Below are 8,797 nucleotides of genomic sequence, written 5' to 3' on the forward strand. Positions count from 1 at the left end.
GTTTTCCCAGCAGTTTTTGTTGAAGAGGCTGCTGTTTCTCCATTGTATATTTTTAGCTCCTTTGTCAAAGACAAGTTGGTTATAGTTTTGTGGCTTCATAGCTGGGTCCTCTATTCTGTTCCACTGGTCTTCATGTCTGTTGTTGTGCCAGTACCATGTTGTTTTTACTGCTACTGCTTTGTAATATAGTTTGAAGTCAGGTATTGTGATACCTCCTGCATTGTTCTTTTGACTGAGTATTGCCTTGGTTATTCGTGGCTTCCTGTGTTTCCATATAAATTTCACGGTAGATTTTTCGATCTCTTTAATGAATGTCATTGGAATTTTGATGGGAATTGCATTAAACATGTAGATTACTTTTGGGAGTATCAACATTTTTACTATGTTGATTCTACCAATCCATGAGCATGGGAGATCTCTCCACTTTCTATAGTCTTCCTCAATCTCTTTCTTCAGAAGTGTATAGTTTTCCTTGTAGAGGTCTTTCACATCTTTTGTTAGGTTTACACCTAGGTATTTGATTTTTTTTTGAGGCTATTGTAAATGGAATTGTTTTCATACATTCTTTTTCAGTTTGCTCATTATTAGTGTATAGAAATGTTAATGATTTTTCTATGTTGATTTTATATCCTGCTACCTTGCTATAGCTATTGATGATGTCTAGAAGCTTCTGAGTAGAGTTTTTTGGGTCTTTAAGGTATAGGATCATGTTGTCTGCAAATGGGGATATTTTGACAGCTTCTTTACCTATTTGTATTCCTTTTATTCCTTCTTCTTGCCTAATTGCTCTGGCTAGGAATTCCAGTACTATGTTGAATAGGAGTGGAGATAGTGGGCATCCTTGTCTGGTTCCTGATTTTAGAGGGAATGGTTTCAGTTTTTCTCCATTAAGTATAATGCTGGCTGTAGGTTTATCATATATAGCTTTTATAATGTTGAGGTACTTTCCTTCTATTCCTGGTTTTCTTAGAGCTTTTATCATGAAGTGGTGTTGGATCTTATCAAAGGCTTTTTCTGCATCTATTGAGATGATCAAGTGGTTTTTGTCTTTGCTTCTGTTAATGTGGTTTATTACGTTTATTGATTTTCATATGTTGAACCACCCGTGCATCCGTGGGATGAAAGCCTACTTGGTTGTGGTGAATAATCTTTTTGATGTGTTGTTGACTTCGGTTTGCCATTATTTTGTTGAGGATTTTTGTGTCAATGTTCATTAAGGAGATTGGCCTATAATTCTCCTTTTTGGAGGTGTCTTTGCCTGGTTTTGGGATAAGTGTAATACTGGCTTCATAAAATGTGTTTGGCAGTTTTCCTTCCCTTTCTATTTCATGGAACAGTTTAAGGAGGGTTGGTATCAGTTCTTCTTTAAAGGTCTGATAGAATTCAGCAGAGAATCCATCAGGTCCTGGACTTTTCTTTTTGGGGACACTCTTGATTGCTGCTTCAATTTCATTTTGTGTTATAGATCTATTCAGGTGATTAATTTCCTCTTGGTTCAGTTTTGGATGATCATATGTATCTAGAAATCTGTCCATTTCTTTAAGATTTTCAAATTTATTTGAATATAGGTTCTCAAAGTAGTCTCTGATGATTTCCTGGACTTCCATGGTGTTTGTTGTTATCTCCTCTTTTGCATTCCTGATTCTACTAATTTGGGTTTTTTCTCTCCTCATTTTAGTCAGGTTTGCCAGGGGTCTATCGATCTTGTTTATTTTTTCAAAGAACCAACTTTTTGTTTCATTAAATCTTTGTATGGTTTTTTTGGTTTCTGTTTCATTGATTTCAGCTCTTATTTTTATTATTTCTCTCCTTCTATTTGTTTTGGGATTTGCTTGTTCTTGTTTTTCTAGGAGTTTGAGATGTATCATTAGGTCATTGATTTGGGATCTTTCAGTCTTTTTAATATATGCACTCATGGCTATAAACTTTCCTCTCAGGACTGTCTTTGCTGTGTCCCATAGACCCAGTAGGTTGTGTTTTCATTTTCATTGACTTCCAGGAACTTTTTAATTTCCTCTTTTATTTCATCGATGATCCATTCTTCATTAAGTAATAAGTTATTTAGTTTCCAGCTGTTTGCATATTTTTTGTCTTTAATTTGTTGTTGAGTTCTACTTTTACTGCATTGTGATCAGATAGTATGCATGGTATAATTTCTATTTTCTTATATTTGCTGAGGCTTGCTTTGTGCCCTAGGATATGATCTATTTTGGAGAAGGTTCCATGGGCTGCTGAGAAGAATGTATATTGTGCAGAAGTTGGATGAAATGTTCTGTAGACATCAACTAGGTTCATTTGCTCTATTGCTTATTTTAGATCTTGGATTTCTTTATTGATTTTTTGTTTGGATGACCTATCTATTGATGATAATGGGATGTTAAAGTCTCCCACAACCACTGTGTTGGCGTTTATATATGCTTTTAGGTCTTTCAGGGTATGTTTGATGAAATTGGGTGTGTTGATATTGGGTGCATTCAGGTTGATAATTATTATTTCCTTTTGGTCTATTTCCCCTTTTATTAGTATGGAATGTCCTTCTTTCTCTCGTTTGATCAATATAGGTTTGAAGTCTACTTTGTCAGAGATAAGTATTGCTACTCCTGCCTGTTTTCGGGGGCCATTGGCTTGGTAAATCTTCTTCCAGCCTTTCACCTTAGCCTATGCTTATTTATGTCAGTGAGATGGGTCTCCTGTAAGCAACAAATTGTTGGGTCTTCCTTTTTAATCCATTTCGTCAAGCGGTTCCTTTTGATGGGTGAATTAAGTCTGTTAACATTAAGCGTTAGTACTGATAGGTATGTGGTGATTCCTGTCATTTAGTTTACTTAGTTGTTTGAAGGTTTGATTGTGTGTACCTAAGTTGAGGTTACTCTCTACTGTCTTGCTTTTTCTTTTCCTGTGGTTTGGTGCTGCCTGTCTTTTCACGGTTAAGTTGGGTTTCACTTTCTGTGTGCAGAATCCCTTGCAGAATCTTTTGTAGTGGTGGCTTTGTGGTTTAGTTTCTGCTTATCCTGGAAGACTTTTATTGCTCCATCTATTTTGAATGATAGTTTTGCTGGGTAGAGTATCCTGGGGTTGAAGTTATTTTCATTCAGTGCCCAGAAGATCTCACCCCACGCTCTTCTTGCTTTTAATGTTTCTGCTGAGAAGTCTGCTGTGATTTTGATGGGTTTACCTTTGTATGTTACTTGTTTTTCTCTTTTACAGCCTTCAATATTCTTTCACTAGTTTCTGACCTTGTTGTTTTAATGATGATATGTCGTGGGGTAGTTCTATTTTGATCTGGTCTGTTTGGTGTCCTGGAGGCCTCTTGCATCTGTATGGGAATATCTTTCTCTAGATTTGGGAAATTTTCCATTATTATTTTGTTGAATAGATTACGCATTCCCTTCGCTTGCACCTCTTTTCCTTCTTCGTCAAGTTTGGTCTTTTGATTGAGTTGGTGAGTTCGTGCATTTTTCTTTTCACAGGTCTTGAGTTGTTTAATTAATAGTTCTTCAGTTTTTCCTTTAATTACCATTTCATCTTCAAGTTCTGAGATTCTGTCTTCTGTTTGTTCTATTCTGCTGGATTGGCCTTCTGTTTTGTTTTGCAGTTCTGTTTCATTCTTTTTTCTGAGGTTGTCCATATCCTGGCTGGTTTCCTTTTTAATGTTGTCTATTTTTGTCCTGAGTTCATTTATCTGTTCATTCATCGTATTCTTTCACTTTGGTGTTTATACAGTGCTTCTATGGTTTCCTTTATTTCTTCTTTTGTTTTTTCAAATTCTCTATTTTTGTTTTCTTGGAATTTCTTGAGTGTCTCCTGTACATTTTGGTTGACCCTATCCAGTATCATCTCTATAAAATTCTCATTAAGTACCTGTAGTATGTCTTCTTTTAAATTATTCTTGTGGGCTTCATTGGGTCCTTTGGCATAGTTTATCTTCATTTTGTTGGAGTCTGGATCTGAGTAATTGTTTTCTTCATTCCTCTCTGGTTCCTGTAATAATTTTTTGCTGTGGGGAAACTGGTTTCCCTGTTTTTTCTGCCTTCCCATCATTGTCTTTGGTGTTGTTACTGTCCCTGTACTCTGTGCAATTAAGTATTTTCTAGCTTGTAATAATAACAATGGTAATATTTAGAATGGAAGGGTGAGCTGAGATGGAAAGCAAGAAGTTAAAGAAATGGGAAAAACAAATACACAGACTGGAGGGAGAAAACAGAACAAGGTATCAGACAAGAAGATTTCAAAGGTATAAACAGGTGGCTTTAGTGTACTAATCGACAGTAAGATGAACAGACATTAGAGAGACAGAGAGAGGATTGAAAATCAAAAATAAAAAAAATAAAGGTAAGAATAAAAATAAAAAATAAGTAAATGAAAGAAAAATCTATTTATAAGAATGTATTAAAATAAAATGAAAAAATAGAAAATTTAAAAAAACCAAAAAACCTCCAAGTTCAAATGCAGTGTAGTCTCAGTCTCCAATTCTGGAGATGGTGCCTCAGATGTTGTTCTGTAGTTGTGTCATCAAAGGGGACACATAAAGTAGAACAAAACTACACACACACGCACAAAAAAAACCCCACCAAGTGTCCCAAGTTCAAATGCAATACAGTTTCAGTAAGTTTTTCAGCTTGCAAGTGTAATTCGGTTGTTCTCTCATCAAAGGTAGGGAGACAAAGAAAAAAAAAAAAGAGTCTGGAGACAGTTCTGAGAATGGTATCTGCAACTGTCTTGCCTGCCTGCTGCTGTCAGCCTGCTGTTGCTGAAGGCGTTATTTATGCAGATCTCTGGGGTGAGCTTAGCACTCACCTGGCCCTGCAGGCTTTGCTTGCTCAGATTTCTCCTGTGTGTGAGCCTCTGCTACAAGCTTTCCCCTTTCCAAGCACTGGGAAAGGTGACACTGCACCCGCGTTGTCAGGCCTGTGTGTTTATTTACAGTTCATGTGGGAGGTGGGTCTTCTCCTCTCTCCTGTGCAGTTTTCCTCCCACTGCCACTTTCACAAGCTTTCCTGCTCCTGATTACTGGGCAGTGCTGCTGCTCCTGCCAGCCGCCACATGGGAAGTGGGTCTTCCCTCCTCTCCTGTGGAGTTTTCCTCCCTCCACCACTCTCACAAGCTTTCCCACTCCTGGTTGCTGGGCGTGCGCCCTGCCCCCCCGCTCCCACCAGAGGCTCTCTGGCCCGCCCGGCTTGTTTATTTACAGTCCGGGGAAGGATTCCCTTCCCCCAATCTTTGGCGCTCAGTGTGCCCCACCCTCTTTTCCGTGTGTCTTATTTGTTCTTATTGCTTATTACTCAGTTTCTCTTTTTTTCCCCAGGTGGAGGTCAGTCTGTCCAGGGGGCTATGCTGCTCCAGCCTAGGCTTGTCTGTGGGAGTACCACGGTACCGCAAAGCTCACCTGGTCTGCGTCTTCCCAAGCCGTCTGGGCACCAGCGACTGGCGGCCCTGGGGCCCTCCTGGTTTCTCCGTTTAATGTGAAGTGGAAATTCTCTGCGCCAGCTACAGGTGTGGAGGGGTCAAAGTTATGCCTTTTCTCAGTGATTATGCCTGCAAAGTGTGTCTCTGGCATCTCTCCAAGATTTCACTATAGGAGGCTTGCTTTCTGCTTCCTCCCTCTAGCCGCCATCTTGGAATCTCCCACTATTAATCCACTTTGACTTGATATTTGTACAAGGTGAAAGACATGGATCTAGTTTCAATTTTCTGAATGCAGACATATGGTTTTCCTAGAAATATTTGTTGAAGAGACTGTCTTTTCTCCATCGTATGTTTTGGTGTCTTTGTCCAAAATTAAGTGGGTATAGCCGTGTGGATTCATATCTGGGTCTTCTATTCTGTTTCACTGGTCTTCATGTCTGTTTTTGTGCTTAATGTGTAATCTAAAAGCATACTGAGATTGAATAGAAAGTATTCAATAAAGAGGGAGAAATTAATGCAGTAGAGAAAGAAAACATGGCAGCATACATTCTTTTTAAATATCAGGTGGAGTAAGAGGATGAGCTAAGATAGGAGCAGTGACTCTTCTGTTGGTTGTAATCAGAAAGGAGGACAATATATGTACACAGACATAAAAAGATTAATGGACTATGTGGTTGGTTAGTGAAGAGTTCTTATTGGAGTTGACCCATTCTATATAAAAATATGCAGAGAAGTTATTAACTCAAGATGAGGAAGATGATTTTGGAGAGTTAAAATAATCCTGTTTAGGTTTAGCATACAGATCCTGGCCTACTTTTGTGAAGTGTGGTTCCAATGACAATTTAATTTTTTAGGGTTTTCATGGTATTATTTTCATCTAATGGTTTATCTCATGCCAATGATGGGTTTGCCTGATGAGGCAGAAAAAGTGTTCCCAGACCCAGCTGTCTGTATGGTCTCTCTACAATAAGGAGTCTGTGGCCCACAGAGAAGAGACTTCTTGAGCCAGGCAGTTAGTTGTGGCAGATTTTTCTTTCCTGTGCTACCCGGTCAACCTGGTTTTCTGGGTAAATGGCATGAACCTCAGAGTTTGAATTGAGCTACTCAAGCCAGAAACCGAGGAATAATGATAAGTGTCCTTCAATCAAAATTGAATTAATCAAGAATCACTGAGGCTTAAGTTTCAGTGTCAATTCTTGCAGGATCCTGAACCCTTAATGTATTCACATGCCGCATGTTTTTGTGAAACTTTGCAACAGTATGCATATTTGAACAATAATTAGTTAAGATTATTCCTCTTTTTTTATTCTCTAACTTTCCCATCTATCACATTTCCCTCAAGTCATTGCCCCAGAGATTTCTGAGATCTGGCTAAGAAGTTTAGGGATAATTTTAGTTGGATTTAGTGGAATAATCTTATGTTGTTCACAATCTTACAGTCATTCCTGTATGTAGTTAAGTTGTAGCTTAACATTCTTCATGGGGCAGTTTCTGGGAGTTTTTCTGTGACACAAATGTATCAGAGCCTGTGGTTGTCTTGCAATATTAACATAACAAATATCACTCAGTATTGTCTAGAAAGGAGAAATAATACTTGAAATTTAAGGGTCTAGAAGTTAGTCCATGGAAAAGTTTCCCTGAAACTGGAGTTTTGAACCCAAGGTCAAAACTCCTGGGCTTCCACATGTAAGGTGCAGCCACTTGCTCCTATCAGCCAAGTAAAGAGACTTATTACACAACCTGCAACACACTGTGGAAAGAGGCACAGTAAGCACTCAGTGCATCTTCAGCCATCTTCCAGGTATAGACATGAGCTTTAGCTTTTAATAGACAAAGAATTAGGGGCAGGGTGAGAGTGGTATACATAGTTAAACAGTCCTAGTCATAGGTGTGGTCTGGTTGGTCATTATCTTAGTCCTTGTTCTTTGAGGTTTCCAGAGCAGTTGTTATTGCTGTCATCACTTAAGGGGAGCAATCTTATACCCAAGACACGATTGCTCCTGCTCTGGGGTATAGCCTCATCATTAAAGGTAATTGTCCTCACTTGGAGGGGTGGACTGTCCTGCAAGGGTCTGTGTTCCCTAGGGGTAGTTTAGTCCCTTGTCATAAAGATATTATCGATCATTTCTGTCCCTCTTTGATTCCAAAGTGGCTGCAAGAGAGAATGGCTCAGAGCAAAGGACACAGGTACAAAATGAAGACAGAGATGGCAAGCTTTTCTCCTACTTTTAGTTAATTCATGGCCCAAGTAAGGACTTAATGCTTTTCAGCAAAAGCAGTTTAAGCACCTCTTATATTCCATCTTCACACATGTAATATTTAGTATTTATTTAGCCAAATAATGGAGTACTTATTTAGCTAAATATTGTAGCATTTGGAACATAATGGCACCTGGTCAGGTAGAAATTCTCTTGCTGCAAATACACTCAACATTGAGACATACATAATTATAAATAATTCACACTTTTTTAGATGAAAATTGTATGGCCTAGAATTTATCAAAAAAATTATGTATACTAAATGTTTAAAGCTATACTGCAAAAGAGCAAGTATGTATATGTGTGATGTCACAAGTTATATGTATTCCAGTTTTTAATAATAAAAAATAAATTTTGATAAATCATACTGGAACAAAGACTGAATCATCTTTCTATTTTTATTTTAAAAATCTTATAAAATCATTGTCATACAAAGCCAACATCATAGTTCACTGCCAAAACATTTAAAGTATTTGATTGATTAAAAATAGTGTGTATTTTTTTATTTGGCAATGTTTATTATATTTGGCAACTTTTTAAAATGTGTAATTTGTTGTGGTTTCTTTTCTCATTCTAAAGAAATGAGAAATTATCTTATTTGGTATGAGTAATTTTATATTTCTTTCTTAAAAATGATCTCACAAAACCTGGATCCAGTCCTACTTTCTTCCCGCTTTTTTTTACATTCACATCTGATCTATCTGACTATCTTATTATTTCCACCTTAAGAGATATATCAAATCTATCTACTTCTTCCCATGACTACTGCTATGACCATTGTGGTCATTTATCTTCTCTCTCTGTCCGTACAGAAATATTTTAATTTTGTGTAACCAAATTTACTGCTTTTTCCATATGTTTTTAAGACTTTTCCTTGCTTTGAAAAGTTCAAGAATTGTTTTTTATGCCTCTTAATTTTCTCCTGATATTTTTGTCTTATAATGTTTTACACTTACAACTCTTATACTTCTAAGTTTCATGGTCCTTCAGATAACTAACCAGAAATGCTAACATCTTGTAAGAGGAAAAATATATTTTTCTACCAAATAAAAATGTCAACTTTATTATTTATTATTTTCATTTCATATCTTATTTTGTAGCAAATAGCTATTTGTCTATTATACTATTATACC

This window comes from Castor canadensis, chromosome 13, assembly GCF_047511655.1.
Source record: "Castor canadensis chromosome 13, mCasCan1.hap1v2, whole genome shotgun sequence".
Classification (NCBI taxonomy): Eukaryota; Metazoa; Chordata; class Mammalia; order Rodentia; family Castoridae; genus Castor; species Castor canadensis.